Raw genomic sequence first — 17,836 nt, 5'->3', positions numbered from 1 at the left:
ACAAAAAAAACCAAAAAAAACCAAAAAACAAAACACCAAGAGAGCTTTAAGTTGCTGAAAAGTCATGTTGTGACATTTTATAACAGATTTCTTCATTTAGACTTCAGAATTACAGAATGGTTTTAATCTTTGTTCTAAATGTAAGAAGGTCAATATCTCAATGAAATGTCTTGATTAACCTAGTGCATACTTTTTTAGATTCAGTTCACAAACCATTCAAAGGTTTGAACCTTATGTCCCTGCTCTGAGAAAATAAATATTTTTCTAAAAGGTCAGATGTTCATTAGACAGAAAAACTTTTATTTACTCATTCTAGTCCCACCCCATCTTCATATTCCCCCTGTAAAGATGCACTTGTCTATTTTCCTCATGGTGAAATATTCATGGATTGCAATTTATGCAAAGGAGTTAGTTTAAACAGAATGCTTCAAAGTTGCTATAAAATACGGTAAACCATTTGAGTGGTAGAGAGAACACTAAATCTATAGAGGATTCATTTATTTGGGAGGACAAGGTATGAAACATCTGAAACACTCCAGTATTTAACAAGAGAATAGTTGAGTTTTAAGTATTAGAGCCCAGTTTGGAGTAAGGGAAAGAAGGTAATATTTTTCATAATAAAGTAAAAATAAGTTATATGCAATTTAAATTGTAAAGCCATTACAGAAAGCAGTAGTTGTTAATGTCTCTATAACACTTATTAGAAAAAAATAGTAATAAGGTCTGTTATTAGAAATAACTAGTAATTGGCTGAGCTGTAAAATTCCAAAGCAGTCAGATGAAGTCAGTCTTCTCCTAAGTTAAATAGCTGCCACCTACAAAACAGATATGAAACCACATCAGATGCGTAGAATCAAAGTGTAATCTGAAACAAAACAGGAGGAAAACCAAAACACACTATTGAGAAAATAAGACTGCTGAAGACCAGAAGTGTCAAGAGTCCAAACACAGTTTCTAGAGCAGTTAAGAGCCCCCCAGACCATCACACAGAGAGATAAACAAAGCTTAGATGTCACCAGAACTAAAAGAATCAACTACATAGATGGAACGGCCATTTAACAACAACAACAAAAAAAAGGTTTGATTGGGTTAGGTTTACCAAAACCAAACAAAAAACTTTGATTGGGTTAGCATTACCAGAAAAATAATAGGCACTTCTACAAGAAACAGCGGAGGGTTTTTTGGTTTTATTTTTTGCAATAATTGCATAGCATGGCACACGTAGTTTGTTTTTGAAAGGTTTTGTACAGTTAGGTACGAAATGCCTTGTGAAGAAGAGGTTTATCCTTCATCTGTAAGATATTGTAGTTAAAATCTGGGAATAGCTCTTGCAGGAGCTATGAAATTTGTTGTACTTTTTATGCTGTAGTTGTGCTGGAAGTTATAGGCTGGTTCCAGGGATTACTACATGAAGTCTACAGCCTGTGTATGCAGGAGGTCAGACAAGATGATCATAGTGGTCCCCTTGGTCCTTAAAACCCATGAGCAGATGGAAATAGCAAACACTGTGGAGCTTCAAGAGTTCAGATTTTAGCCCGACAGGAATATGTAATGCAGCCGATGCTTACACCTCTGTAGATCAGGACCAACGTATGGCAGCCCGTCTTCTGATAACTGAAAACAGGGCTCATAGTAGGTGATTATATTCCTGTACGATGCCAGCATTGTTTACAAACTAGACCCAAAAGCCAGGATTCTCCTTTCCTTTTTGATCCCAGTGCAGAAGCTTTCAGGTATATGGGGGCATAAGAGAGCCCAGATCAGGCCCTCTGGTTACGAGGCCACGTCAGAGCGGCAGTCAGAGCTCCTCATCACACAGAGATTACAAATGAGCTGCTTTCCAACCCCATTCTGCCCTACTATCTGAGCAGACTGAAGGGAGAAAAGGAAATTTTTCTGTGCTTCTGTCTGCACTCATTCATTTCCTCCTCAGTCTGGTGCACTCCTGGCTCCCCATGTTGCCCGTCAAGTGCTTTGGTCATCTCTCTTAAAAGGGAGGTGAAATAATTGAACTTTTGAGCTTTTGCACAGATTGGCTGCTGAACAACCCCCTAGCAATGTCCTCCTCAATGTAAAGGCAAGATAGCTTCCCCGAAGTATTAGGAAAAAGAAAACAAAACAAAAAAACAAAAAACAAACCCAAACTGCTGCAACAGGGTTCCTGTCCTGAAGGTAAGGTGCAGAAGCTTGGATGAATATTGATACAGTGCCCGAGAAGGAATAAAAGCCTTCCCTAAGACTGAAACAAATGAGTGTCAGCACCACCACGGCACGAAAGACTGTATAATTCTTTGCTCATATTTCCTCTTTCAAGTGGGTGGAAGGTAGCCCTCAGTATCCTTAAGTACCTTTGTATACAGTTTTGTTTGCTCATTTGGTTTTATAGGTATGGTGTTTTTTAGGGCTCTAACGTGTTTTCTAGATGCAATAAATCTAAATAAGTATTCATAAAGACTTCTGTTTCTCCAGGATTACTCCCTTTTACATGCCTGCATGATCTCTACCAGAATCATTTTACCTTAATTAGTATCTTCTGTACAATGCTACCACATAGTGTTGTTTAAGAACTACATATATCATTGACTTCTCCCATCTACGTTAAGAGGAATAAAATCAGCATGGCACTGCTCATGTTGAATCACAGATGGCTTAAAACTGGATCTTGTTGAAAAGACAGCTTTTCTTACAAGTTCTAGAAGTTATTAGAGTATTTTTTTAGCTTAACGATAAGAACAGATTCAGCTTCAAGTTTCAGAAGACACTGTGTGTTTGGTAGGTTTTGCTTTTGTTTTGTCAAGAGCAATTTAAAAGTATATTTATTTTTTTAAAAATTTAGAGTTCGCTCCATAGAAGTTTTCCTTTCTTTTTGTTTCTTGCTTTTTGAAGTCTGTTGAAATGAATAATTGAACCATTTTCAGTAAGATTTTCGATACAGAAAAAATAATGTAGAACAACACAAACAGTTACATAGAAACAGACCAAAAAAATACTTTGAGTTTGGTAAACAAGTGCTGGAATCAAGTCTGCCTCAGCACGAAAAATACATGCAAGTTTCTAATAGAAAAGAACTCAGATTTCCCTGTTTATATACTATAAAGTTAATGCCAAAGAGGAAAAAAATTGATACCATTTCAATGTGAATCAACACCAGACAGCGCCAGCAACTCTTAGTTCACATTTTACGCATTCTAGGGCTCCTATATGCTGCTGAACTGGCATTGCTCAAGAGCGGTAGCACATTAGCAGTCCGGCTGGGAATAACATCCAGAGCCTACAGGAGAGATCCGAAAAGCCACCTAGCAAGTATCTCATCATATCGATGATAAAAAGGAATTTGGGTGGCTCAGGCTTGCCTCTGCCCAGGACATTCGCTGCGAATTTGACAGGTTATTTTGGTTTGGTTTTCAGGTTTTGCATAAACTGTTCTGTGCCCTGTGCTTCTTTCTCTCTCTTTCCTTAGCCTGGGGCAGAGGCTGGTACAGTGTCTCAGCACTACTGTTCCTCTGGGATTATTCAAGGAATTTACCACACAGTAAATATTTGCATCTATTTAAGACCTTTCTTATTATGCCCAGCATCAGTAAATACATTGGTCTGTCTTGCCCCACTCTGGCTTGCTAGCTTTCTAGATGCTCTTTCATTCAGAAAGATACCACAGATGTTCACCAGTCTGGTTTCAGAGCTCAGGAGAAATCTCATTTCTTTATGCCCATTTCTAGAAGTTTAATTTCACTGGCAATTTTTGGCACTCTTTTCCATAAAGCATCAGGAGCACATGAAAGCAAGTAAGTGTGGCACGATGGATTTAGTATCTGCTTCTATGTATAATTTTTGTGAAAGCTATTAAAACACAAACAGAAAAGTCAAAGTTTCCTATGGTATGCCCATGCTAAGGGAGTGCTTCTGTTTCTACTAGAGAAAAAGGAAAGGAGAAACAGTGTCCACCTCTCTCAGACTGATATTTTGAAAGGGGCCTTTCTTCAGTGGAAAGCAGTGGAGTCCTTTGAAAAGAGCAGATCTTGAAATTAATGTTTGAGTTTTCAGAGCAATAAGGGTTAATTTTTCTATTGATTTTTCAAGTCAAACTGACTGCTTCATGTATTCAGAATGAAGACAATGGTAGAAATAATACTGTTAATGAAGCTTGTAAGTCACAGTTAAAAGCCAGTCATGAATAGATACCATTGTGCTATGCACACAGTAGTGAAGTATTCCTGCTCTGAAGACGTTCTGTAAAGAGAAAAAATAAAAAATACACGAACTGGCTCTGACAAGCATCACCTCTTTCTCAGGTGCGGGGAGGAGTTTATAAAGATCAAGTAAAAGAATGGAGAAAAAAAAAAAAACCACAACAGAAGAGGCTAAGCAAAACAGAACTGGAGAAAGAGGTGGTGGTATGGAGTGAAAAATACTAAGGAAATACTCAAGGATGCAGTCAGGAACAGGGTAAAGTCCTGTCTGAGCTGCAGGAGGCCCTGTCTGGTTGCTTCTGCTACTGCTCCTCCCAGCACGGGTCTGGCTGGCTTTCCTCCGAACACCGAAAAAAGCAGTGAAGGGAGCACAACACAGCCTCCTATCCAGAAAGGACATTACCCAAGTTAGCCTTAGGAAATCATAAAGCATATACATGATGAAAATACCACATATGGTCCTCTTTTATAAGCCATCTATACTAGTCAGAGACTCAGAGTAGTATGAGCAGATTTCAAAGAAACAGCTTGGCTGGCTTCCCTACAGAACTGCAATTGCCCAAGTATTCCTTCATTCCAAAGGAGAAAGGATTCCTCCTACTTTTCCAGGCACAATTCAGAACAAATAATTAAAAAAATATACATATTATATGAATCAAACTGATCCTTCTCCTTCAATGGAACCCTAAAGCACCTGTACACTGAGTACAGAACCCTCACTTCATTCCAAGGATGGATGTGTTTGCAGGCAAGTGAAGTCTCAGCAACTTGCTAATGCAGTAAATTATACAGTGGAAAAAAATGAGGGTGACAACATCCAGCTGTAACAGCAGGCACACAAAATGTAGGTAAACAGTTTAATTACCCAAACACTGTCAGCTCCACAGAGAAATTGATGAAAGATTAAATTCCCTTTTTAATCCCCTCACATTTCCCCCACATGAACATTTGCCTCCCAGAAGTACAACTCTATTGTTAAGTTAAATAAACACAAATACAGCCCAACCATGCCACCTCAGCTTCACTTTGCTTCAAATCAACCTTACAACATCTCTAGTCTTTCTCCTTATCTTTTGGATGAACAAATGTGTTTGAGGTAAACCAGATTTCCTTTTTCTGGTATGCAGTCAAGTTAAGAGGAAATCATTCTCTGTGGAAGCTCTTTGCAGCTCGTAAATACAAGTATAAGGCTTAAATAACCATACAGCCTCCAAAACACAAAAGTGCCGCATGACCCACAGCAGCCACAGGCTTTGATTTGGTTTCGGTTGTAATGGTAACAGCAAGGCTTCTAGCAACTTCACCTGAAGGACAATTCTTTCCACTGTCCTTGCCCCTCCCAAGCTACTGCCACCTCCGCGAGGTCTGTCCCGTGTACACCTCGCTGTTTGCTATACTCGCCTCCCCGTGGCTCCTATCAAACAGCAGCAGGTTGCACGCTGTAAGCAAGCGGAGCCAATTGTTCAGGAGAAACAAGGCTTATGGCAAAGTTTCTGCCAAGCTGAAGAAGCAGATTTTACTATGCAAATGGCAATTGCAGCAATCTTTAAACAGAAGTTGTTGACAAGCTTTAGGCAAGGTAAAAACAGACAGAAGAAAGCAATTAATTTATTATTTTCCCCTGTAAAGAACAGTGTATAGGTAATGGCCCATTGTAAGCATGAATAATACTGAAGCTGCAAGCAACATGGTGTAATTTTAACATTCTACAGCCTTTTTTAATCAATCTTATTGATGTTCATCACATCCATAAAGCTCAAAAGAATGGGTTTACTAAACTTAAGGAAAATATAAGATCTCATCTTGCGTCTTTTGGTTTCTTCATTATGTTGCCATAATGTCATCAGTGTAATGTATTTCACATTTTTGCCTCTGTTTTAGCATTCATTTTTTGATTCTGCTGTGATCATAACTGGTTCTTCGAAGCAATGAGTTATGAATACTGCTTTAACTCCACTACCACATCCGTGAGAGAAGCATAGTGTGCTGAGAGGAAAAAAAATTACCTGCTTTAGGACCGGGAAATCAACACTAAGAAGCAGAACATCTTACCATCTGACACCCTGGCCTAAAGGAGCTGTGGGACGTTAATGATGAGAGCAACAGCTGGGACTGGTAGAAATGGCTATAAGATCCGCATGGCTTTGTGGGAAGACTTTAACCAAAGATTTGCCAATTTAGCAACAAGTTACACTCTGCTGAAATCTACAGTATAAAATGAGATGCAGAGAACAACCTTATTTCTACGACAGAGAGGTAAAAGAACCTATTACATCTGCAAACCCCAAACATTGGGGCAGAGCTACTGGACAGCCACATGGCTGTTCCTGTAACAGTGTCAGGAGCCTGCTGGCTGCCTCTGGACAAAGACTGCAAGACAAAGTTTATTTACACCAGTTCTTCCACAGTAGATATCCAATGTTCTAGTCTAAGAAGCACAGGCTAGATCAGCAAGCTGTAAAGGGCAAGACCAACACTGTGTGTTCTTCTGAGCTAGCATCTCACTTGGTAGTTGACAGTTTTAACTACATTATCCAAGGTGGAACAGCTCCACTGGAGGCACTTAGATATTTTGTTTATGAATGGCTCATTCGAAAGAGCAAAGTCCAAATCCCCACTCCAAATCAGGCAGAAAAGGAATTTAAACTGCAGACCCTTAAACCACTGGGCTATAGGGCAGTGAAGAGCAGCTTTGGAAAGACACTCTACCAAAGTGTCTTTCAAAGCTAGGTGGGAAAACAAGAGACTTCTTATTGTGCTAGGGCTCATCCCATGTTCTTATGTCTTCTTTCCAAATGCCACCCTCCTCTCACAAAACCAAGAGATCACTGCACAAGAGCTGAGGTTTAATTAAGAAAATAAACAAAGTTGAAGAATGGAAATATATTGAACTTTGTCAAAGTTTTCTGCATGAATGGAATATGAGAAACATTTTAGACTTCCCTTGCAATAGATACAATAACAAAGGGAAAGAAACAAAATGAACATGCACACACAGGGAATTGTTGATCTGATGGATTTTGTTTTACTTGAAAAGTTTGTGTTTTACCTGCAAAGTTTTCAAAGTCATCACTGAGCATCTGAAATGAAATTATTCAGAAGTTGTTTGTAACCACATGCTTGCCCTCAATCTGCCTCATCTTAGTTCATAATTCCTTGGGGAAAATGACGCTTTTTTTTTAAAAAAAAAACAAAAACAAAAAAGCAGACAATAATGGCTTGGAACCTTGCCACTTTCTTATTAAAAATGAGTATCTACACCCACTAGTTGTGTGCAGAGAAAAAAAAAATCTGTGAATACATAATTTGAAGCACAACAGCATGCAAATATATTCAACAATTCATCTTGCTTAAAAAGCCTAAGGAAAAAGGCACACTAAACAAAAAGTGTGTGAAGCATTCCAAATGCATCCTGCTAGGTTTGCAGTGATCACTTTAAAAAAAAAAAGTGTAAAGGATAAGAATTAGATCACCCATTGCATAATGACTTTGTAAAACAGTGATCCAAAGAGCATGAGACCACAGTTAGATGTTCGCCATCAGTGCTGCTTACAACGGCTTGAGCAGCAGCTGCCCTACCCACCCACTCCTCCAAGGTCCTGCACTTTAATCCGTACAGCCCCGCCATGAGAGGCAGGGACGGACACCTAGGGGAAGGAAGAAAAAGGCAGGAACTGTTTAGCCTAGCAAAAAAAGTTCACATGTAACTATAGCCTAACAAACTACAGATAAGATATTAAACCCCTAAAAGCACATTTGGATAATTTAAGTCATCTTCAAGCTAATTTACTTCCATATAAGTTCAAATTAATAAGATTAACTGGTAGATTTTTATCATCACTTAATGAGTTTTAAAGAAACATCATGAAGTTTTATTTTCTTTGCTAAATCAAGCACTTAGTCTATTATTCAATAGATAGTACAGTGAAATATGTAGAATTATAACCTTTCCATATTAGGCAATTAACAGTTTTACAGAGTAGCCCACTTTGTACTAGAAGTGCACAGGCATAGCCCAGTGTCTTTAGTGTAACACACACTTATCCAGACAAAAAAACCAAACAGATACACATTTCCAAATTAGTCGGTGCCAAGCACTAGTGCCTATCAAAGCTCAATTAGAAAACCAAGCTTTGGATCCAGCCTTAATAGAAGTTGTTTATATCCTGTCCAAGCTTTTTACTTGCTCTCAGGAATCCAATTGTTGCTTAACATTTACATACCTGTTACCTTCAGTAAGTAACCAGGTAAGTCCTCAGAGACCTAAGCAGCAGTGCTCAAACGTGTGCCGCATCCACGCTCTCAAAACAGGGAAGGAAATCCAAAAGTGACCAAAGTCGGGTAACTCCTATCACTTTCTACTGTGGCTTATCATATGGCAATGAAGTGTTCCCAAAACTTCACAGGAACTGTTCTTATTTAATCAAAATGCATTACAGTTCCCAAGACTTAAGTATTCAGCATACATTTTCAAGAAATCATTCTCATTTAAGGCAGATGTTTGTAAGAAGGTTTTTCATTTGGATAAAGGTCACCAGCTACAGTCGGACAGGTCATTCTGTGCCACACAGCAAGTTGTTTCTTTGACTCCACACAAGATTTAATATCCTGTGAATCAAAGCGTAACATGCTTTTTGTTTGCTTAGAAAGAGCTTTATCACAAGCACACGCCAGCGATTACTGGTACAACAGACTGTAACCACAGCGAGACAGACAAACCTCTTTGTCCTAAGAGCTCCAGGCAGTGGGCAGCATCTAAGTAGTCATAGCATATGAAAGAAAAGGGATGACTTTGACCGTAACAGTATGATGTCCTTTCTCTGTTGCTCATAACATCACTTCTGCTTTTGGCCCTCTAGGCCTTTTCCCACTTCTCTGTCTCAGCAGCCAGAGACCAACCCAGAAGTACCCAGCTGCCAGGGTACATGTTGTAACCATTTCCCCTTCCTTCACCATTCAATGGCTCTAACCAAAGAACACCATTCACAGTTTCAGCGGGACTGGGATAGATGGGTCTGTACGTGACACAGGTGAGATAACCAGACATGAGATTCTCCTTGCTTGCTTCATGACCGTCATGTATGAGTTTAGTTAGCCCTGCGAGCCATAGAAGCATAGTAAGTTAGGTCCATGAAATGTAAACAGATTTCACATGTGCCTGGATATTCTCCAGTCTGAATTTAGGGTAAAAGATGTATTTAAAACTCCACAAGAAACTCTCTACTCTGGCTTTTACTGTTGGGATTGCACTGGAAGAGTGGCTGTGAACAAAGAAGAGTTTGTGCTGCTTTTCTACGATATCTCAACACTACCATCTGTTTCCATGAACCTATCCTAATTTTTCTTATCTTTATTGGATGGTTACATGGAGGGTAAGACAATTCTCTCCCATCACCTCTATCTGACCAGTCTGAAATGTATTAATCTGAACAGCATCAAATGAATGAGTAAAAGCCATGGCAGTGAAATTTGTGGCATCAGAGGAAGCACACAGGACATCAGAACTTGATCTAACATCTCCTGGCAGTTGTGGCTGATTAAATACTTAACCTCTCAATTTTTTTTTGCAGTTGATGCAAAATGAACATGAGAAGCTTGCTAACAAAGACAAAAGACAGAACTCATCCCCAGGTATTGCAGCTCATATAAAAATATCTCAGTTTCCATGATCATTTACTACCATTTTTATCCTGCCTCAGTCTTCCACGCCCACCAAGAACCCCTGTGCTGTTTGCACACCTTGGGAAAATTCCAGGGAAAACACACCAGTAGAGGAGACTGAGTCTGTCCATACAGAAAGGCCACAACTCTAGATGCAGTCTTCGAGGTGTTATCAAGCCCTTTATCGAAATACATTAACATTTGGGTTAGATATTAGAAAGAACTGAAATGTAACCGCAAAAGAAGTCTTTCTAAAAATTGCCAGATAAATGCAGCAGGACCTGTTTGTCAGCAGCTGCAAATCCCACGCATATAGCTGCATCTCCCACTACACTTCATTTTAGAGCCCATAACTGTGAACACCAAGTGCCTGTTGTGAAGCTGAAGGCACAGAGGTCTTCAAGAGCAGAAAGATGAAAGACACCTCCTCTGACTACTGCTAAGTGCAGTAGAGCTGAAAACCACGCCAGTACACAAACAAGGAAATGGTTTATAGCAGGATGGCATACAGAGTCTTAGAAGCTAATTGGGCATAAATCATTTAATCACAGAAAACACCAGGACAGCAGAATAGAATAATAGTTTGGAACAATTTTGCAAAAGATAATAATAATAATCCTATTATTTCATTAGCAGTGTTTCTTTAATGAACTTGTATTCAATTTCAAGGTCTTACATTCACAAAGCATTCTAGAAGCCTCAGCTACACTCAATCTTCAGACGTTTTCCAAGCAATCACTGATCTAAATTCCACTTGAGTTGTTCTTTACAGTATAATGTACTTAAAAGGTATAAAAGTATTAAATATAGTACAATAAACACCATTATTTAATTCTGTTATAGAAAATATTTTCATCTCCATTCAAAAGATAATGCAGATAGCAATTATGATAATAGTGCAGATTATACACTACAGCACCCATAATTTACCTGCTACAATTTTACCAAGGCAAGCATTCTATAAGCCTCCATATTACATGTCTATTTGCAAATTCACTGTTCGACCTGCTCTGTCTGATGTTAAATGTATTCATACATATTCAAATAAAAAATGAGAAAAGTAAGTATATGACCACAACTGCCTATTAGAATGCATCTCTCACAGCAAATATATTAACAGTGAGCTTTTGGTTATTAGTATTACCAGGGCACTATTGAAAAGAGGAGCGTTGTTAGCCTCACTGTTCTGGACAGGTTCCAGGGCTGGTAATTGCTTCCTGCGAGCTAGAAGCATCCCTGCCTTTAGAGTCAAGACCTCCAGTTCCCAACACTGTAAGCTAAAGAAGACTTTCCACCAGCTCGCTGGAGGGACTATCATGTGTTAAATGACTTACTACATTACAATAGAAAGCAGTGTCACAAGCAGTGCCACAAGCCACTGTAGTGTATGTTGCAGAGATCAGAAGCCTCTAACCATGATTTAGGGGTGGCAGTCTGCAATAGATTTCTAAAAAGAAAAAAAAAAGGGGGGGGGGAAGACACCTTCAGTTCTCACAAGCAGCCGTTCTTAAAATTTGTACTATTAAAACAGAAGTACACCCACAGAGAAAAGGGCTTGAAAAAAACCATACTGTCCTTAATGGCTTGCTGGACACTCATCATATTGGTCTTGTTGATTCACGCTCTTGATTAGTTTAGCCTCAGCATGGAGGAGGAAAACTAAAGGACAAGAGAAAGAGAAAGATTTCACACTTCTCTTTCAAGATCTCTTGTTAATCTCAGGGCTTCTCCCCCCCACCCTCCACCCCCCGTTTAAAAAAAAAAAAAAACAAAACAAACAAAAAACTAAGAACAAAGAAAATGTCCTCACTCCACATCGTTGTGTAGGCACTAGATTCTGTCAAAGTGATGTGCCTCTAGGATTTGTTACAGAAGTTGACACTTCAACATGTTTTTAAAATAAATTTTAAATAAAATAAGCTGGAAGAGGAACAAAGAGATTGCAGGGAATGGTCCTCAGATAGCTGAATGAGGGCAGCAACACTGAAGATTCCAGAAGAACTAAGTTTCACTTGAGCTAAAGATCCTACACATTATTTCTTTGAGGCAAGAAAAATTCACTAGGCAAAGAAAAACTTCATAAGACTGTTTACAGTCCATCCAAGCCACCTACTTGTCAATGCAGGATGGTTCAATGCAGTGCATCTTGTTCAGGCTAATCCTAGAAGTCGGGACACCTCTTGCAGAAAGAAAAAGCAACACCATAGCTTAATAAGCCTAATGCAATTATTAACCCTCTCTTGGATTCCTGTGTATTTTTAAACAATCTTTTTCCTCCTTGGTATTTGCCAAGATATTTTTATTATTTTTACTGTCTCTTTTTAAAGGTTTTCGAATGAATAAGTTTTCTCGTGCTGACCCACTGGGTTCACACATCAGACATCTCCTGTAGGTACACAGCATTAGATCAGCAGAAAACCATGCTGACCTCTGTGTTTATCTTACTTAGCCTCAGAAGCAGCAAATTAAAACACTGAGGGAACTAAGTTCCCTTGCCCGTGCAAGGAAGGGAACAACAAAGCAGGTTAATGTTTTCTGTCAATTTTTTCCCTTCAGAAAGGTCCTCTTCCTCTCCCTCCCAAAGGATCTTGACTATATCCCAAGCAAGGAAAGAACTGCAGATAGAAAACTATGAATTTAAAAAAAAGAAGTACCCAAGAATTTCTTTGGTAATCAGTGTGAGACATGACCCTCATCTTTTAATGCCTAATGTTTCCAAAATGAATTTAGAGGTGTGCAGACTGTGCCATTTTGAGTGGTACTACTTCCAGAAAAAAATAAAGCCTCTTTTAGACCAAGTATCCCAACACCTGCAGCGAGTTAAAAAATTTAGCAGTACCTATTTTGGGGAGCTCTAGCATAGTAAGGAAAATTAAACTCTCTTTTCTAGGTACAGTTCCTGGCTACCTGGAACTACACCTCTGAGCAGAAGGAATTTACCCAATATTTGGTCGTATATAAGATGATTCAGTATGCATATTGACAAAGACTATGCTAGATACACGTCCCTTCCATTACAGGGAGAATTATTGATTTTTTCCTTGGTTTGTTTCATTGTCTTCCAACTTTATCAAAGTAAGCTATTATCCAATGAAGACAGCTGCTGCTCAGAGCAGCAACCAGGAAAAAAGCATCTAATTTGGTACCAAGTATTCAGGATGATAACAATCACTGTACTCCCAGCACATCTCACACAGGAAAAAAAAAAAGTGTGCATGTTGTGGGAGGGGAGAAAATGCCCATACTGACTGCCAAAATGTAACATCAGAGCAGGAACCCGTGACCACCAAAGCAAAAACGGATGTAAAGCAGCAGTGCAACTATTGTTAAGCTCCTCTTATCTTCATGAGAATGGAAGATACAACAGCCTTTTTAAGTATGTGCATGTATGCACACAAATACTAAAGCTTGCTTACTCTTCTACACAAGTCTTTGCAGCCCTCATAATCTAATCTCTCTCTGTCCCCTCCCCAAGATTTTCTTCCTTTTATTTTCCTATTTCAAGCAGGACAAGCTCTCTGTAGAACAAGCAGAGAGCATCAGAGTAAAGTGCACGCTTAGCAAAGCCTCCATGAGCACCAACAAGGACTTTCCCACAGAATCAACCATATGGCAGTACGCAGCTCTGCGCAAAGAAAATACTCAGTTCTCTGACATGCTACACCAGAATTCAGAGTTATCCATCTGAATCATGCACTCTCAGATTTTGCTTACCATTTTTAAAATGTCAAAATACACATTTACAAAGGAAACCACATTTAAAGGGACGCTGCAACCACTAAGACAGATTTCTTGTAAAATAGCATTATCTCCTGAATAGGAGTTTTTGAGATATCTGTAATAATAAAGTCTTAAGAAGACGATGCATTAGATAGCACTGCTCCCCCCTCCCCCCCAGTGAAAACACCCTGCTTAACAGCTTGCATTCTTCAACCATTAATTCACTTATTATTTCTGGTTACCCACTGAGCAATTCAAAAGCAGAGCAGTAGAAATCCATGTCAGGACACCAAGAGACAGCAACTTAAAAAGAAATATCATATACGCAGCACAGAAAGTCTTCAATAGAGTTTAAAAAAAATTACAGACCCAAGCATCTCTGAGTTTCCGCTTTCTGCTTTACCCACTGATTGGGTGTAGCACTCAGGACCCACCTGAATCCAATGAAAGCTTTTAGGCAGCCACCCAATGCCTTTTTTCCCAGTACTCTCTGATGGCTTTGCACCTGGGGAAATACTGGCCCAGAAAATTAACTCTGTAACTGCCACGCTACTTAGAAGTGACTGTGGCACCAGCTTTTGTCAAAACCTTCTGTCCCATTAAAAAGTGCCCCATTTCCCACAGTGCAGAAGGCCATGCATGACTGACGTTTCCACTCTCCTTGGTCTGTTTTGGAAGGAGAGTTTCACATTTCACAGGCTGTGATATTAGCCTGTATTTTTTTCCTTGTGATGCTGCTGAGCAGAAGAAAATAGAACTCAGTGCAACTGATACATTCTCTTTTCCAAATACAAAAGTACTTGTCAAACTATTACCTTGAAGTTTAAAATATCCAAAGAATCTAAATTTCCTTCCAGCACATCCAAAGGAGGCACCTACCTATTTCATGAAGAATAAATCAAAGATTTAGATTTTCTTCTGAAATACAGAGATTGGGCTATTCTGATTCATTCTTGGAATGGTTTTCATGCTAGCAATGAGACAATGACAAACTGAATGGCCATGTCTCTGTCATTATGCCTCAGAAGATAGCCAAGAATTCCATTTTCCAAGAGAAAACATCAGCTGAGGGATGCATAGTGAGAAAAATGGTTACAGATCTTAGAATAGGTCTACAAAGTACATAGAAAACAAAATCTGAATTTATAGCTATTGCCTTGGCCCTCTTCTATAGGACTTGTATATGCACCGATGAACAACTGAGCAGGCAGGAGCTGTTTTAAACACACATCTAAACTGAAAACTTCTAACAACAGCATACGCTAAGTCCCAGCGTAGCATCACCCAACTACTCCCTCTACCATGCCAGGGCTTCCAGAGTTGTTACAGTCATCCTCAGACCAGCTGCAATGGGGCAAATCCCCTCCATTAGGAATAACCATTTCTACATCTTCCATGGAATCCAGGAGCTCTCCAACCTGCTCAGCATTCATAGCACTGAAAGGATCTATATCTGAGGAGCCAGTTAAAGCATTTTCCTTCAATAGTAACTTAATTCAGAAACGAAATGGGGCTAATACGCAGAAAGAAATAAGGGCAATATTTTAAAAATTACTCACCCCAGAACTTCATATTGCAAAATACTTCAAAAATCTTACATGACAGGGAGAGCTGTATTGTAACACAGCTTCACAACATTTTTTGAAAGTTTGCTCTGTATCGTTAGGCATTGCAAACAGTGAACTTGCAGCTTAGACTGCCAGAGAAAATTAGCCTCCTAAGGATGTAGGTAGGCATTCCCTTGGGACTGATGAAGCCACCCAAGCATGTTAGGTGCCTGACTCCACTGGGAGCAGATTCCCAGACTATTTATGCAAATTGCGTAACGTGCCTGTCTGCGTCTTTTCATGTTTTATAAACGCCTCTGTGAATTTAGCCTTGGGTACAGTACAGAAAAAATAAACAAAGCCAATTAAAATGAGGCTTCCAAGTGGTGTTTTAGTTTTCTTTCTTTTCACGTAAAAGTGGAAGATATAATGCTTTACCTTCCTCAAATGAATGTATTCTAGAAGGGCAAGGCATTGTATCCTACACTTTCATTGGATTGGATCTCAGAACACTCTCCAACAATAATTAATGAACACCGCCTCACTGCTCTTCTTTAATCTAGATAAGCATCAGCAATATTTTACACAGCAGGGAATAGGGGAACACAGGTGTTAAGTGGCCTGCCCAAGGTCACACTGCAAGGCTGTACCAGCGTCAGGAATGAAATCAGTTCTCCTTTGCAAGACACCCATCCACAAACTTTAAAAAATACTACTCAAGTAATGCTGCTCCTCTTAAATTACTACGCCCTGTAAGTGCTTACGTGCAGTCTGTGAACATCTTTAAAATCGTTGTGAAGAGAAGACCCTCCATTTACATGTCATGTTCCCCTGAAGTGGGATGCAGAACTAAGGAGCAGGGGAAGGGCTCACCAGTTGTCCAACAGTGCTGTACCATCCCTTTCTTGCACCTGACTGAGCATCTGCTCTGGCCCAGAAGCTATGCATGGAAAGAAGTGTAGGCCAGAGGAAAATGAGTGTGTTAAAATACAATATATCACACCACCCAGTAATCCTTCAAAAAATAAGAATTCTGGACTGTATTAATTTTCTATCACACCATCCTGCTAGTGAGACTCCTTTCTTAAATGTGATATTAATGGCCAAAGAGCAGTGAAGGGTCACTGGAAGTTAGGAGGAAATGGCAGATTTGGGGGCTTCATTCTTGTGTCTATTGCTTGGAAATGGGAGAACAATCTACACCAAAAGAAAAAAAAAAAACCAAACCTGTCTCTTATATTTCCTCTCTCCCAGACAGCTTCATGATCTATATTGTTAATATAATGACATAGCTTGTTCCATTCTTCAATTGCTTGTCACCTGAACTTGGCAGACTTTAGAAGCCCAAAAATGGAGAGAAGGCAGCCAGTAATTACCAGAACCAAACCCACTAACTTACTAGTAGGAGAGGCAGAAAACACAAATTATCAAGTATCTATCTATCCATCTACCCATCTATCTACCCATCTATCTAGCTCTATATATTTAGTTAAAGAAAAGGGCTACAGACTAATGACAATGTGCTTCTATTATTATGTCACATCAAAAGTTACCGTAACCACCAGTTTTCATCAATATATTTTTCAAACAACAATAAGGGATATGTGTACTCCTTATGATCTTCCAGTCACCTTCTTTGTTAGCTGCACTGTCCCCTGTTACCCGAATAGTGCTATATTGATGTTGGGTGTGCAGTGCAAATTGGATGAAAGCATTTTGTCGTACAAAGATAAAGCAGGGAAGTTTTGTTTTATCTGCTTCCCAGCTACGAGGTAGTTTCTGATATCCAGGTTTATCTTTCTTTAGCAGTTCCATAATATCTTTCCACAGTTCCTTAACAAATAATAAGACTAATTAAGCATCATTTTGAAAATTCATAATCTGCTAGGGGAAGAAATGTTTCCAAATATCATGGAATTATTTAGTTTTCCACATTAGAAAACTGACAGTGTCTGACAGAGGGCTGCATTTCCAGCTCATTTGAGCTGGTATAGCTGGAACCAGACTGTAGCTGTTGGCATTATTTACCATTGTTTACCACAAGCTAAAACTTTATTCACAAGGATAGTTCCTCATAAATACAAGTAGAGATGCCAAAAAATTAGATTTAAGGTCCTATTGCCTGTAACTGAGCTCTTTATGAATAAGGATTACTCACAAGAGCGGAAGGTGCCCAAGGAGACCACTAAATCAAAACATAGACTCAAAACCAAAAAGGAATATATTATAATGAGAAGAACAGGAGAAAAGTAAACAGGGCAGACATTTGGAGCCAGAGAAGAGTGGTAACAGAGAGTAAACTGCACCTCCCACATTCTCAGCTGTCTGCAAGGAATCAGCTTTACCTGTTGCCAGTAAGAAAGTCAGATTATTGCTCTATTAGGACTATCCCATGCTCTCATGCCTTGTCCCCTGTAGAAGTCCTCCAGACATAAGCTATCTTCTTACATGCATATTAGAAGTAGGAGAAAGGGTGAGGGCAAACAGCTACTTTCAGCAGCTTTCTGATGGCAGAGATTTTCTCTTAATCAGGAAAATTCCCCAGTACACTTCTTTGATCACTTTAAACGGACTTTGTACTGAGTGATTACCACTTGCGTGACATAAATTTACTTAGTAAATTTAAGAATTTCGTGTTGTATTATGAAAAGATGTGAATCATCAAAATGGAATGCTAAAAAGCCTTATAGGTATAGAAGACAATAAAAATTAAGCTTG

The 17,836-nt window shown here is 39.2% G+C and overlaps 1 long non-coding RNA gene across 1 annotated transcript in view; it reads right to left on the bottom strand.

The window, feature by feature from the left end:
- Nucleotides 1-13,911, bottom strand: part of LOC148056412 (uncharacterized) — a 41,547-nt gene extending 27,636 nt beyond the window's left edge. The window contains exon 1 of the long non-coding RNA XR_015703161.1: nt 13,818-13,911. This is a non-coding gene — a long non-coding RNA (uncharacterized LOC148056412). The remainder of the gene's footprint in view (nt 1-13,817) is intronic.
- Nucleotides 13,912-17,836: the final 3,925 nt, after the last annotated feature.

The sequence above is a fragment of the Nipponia nippon genome, unplaced genomic scaffold (genome assembly GCF_047370975.1).
Source record: "Nipponia nippon isolate SJK-2023a ecotype South Korea unplaced genomic scaffold, ASM4737097v1 scaffold_14, whole genome shotgun sequence".
Classification (NCBI taxonomy): domain Eukaryota; kingdom Metazoa; phylum Chordata; class Aves; order Pelecaniformes; family Threskiornithidae; genus Nipponia; species Nipponia nippon.
The sequence above is the reverse complement of the archived record's forward strand: the minus strand, read 5'-3'. Positions and strand labels throughout refer to the sequence as shown.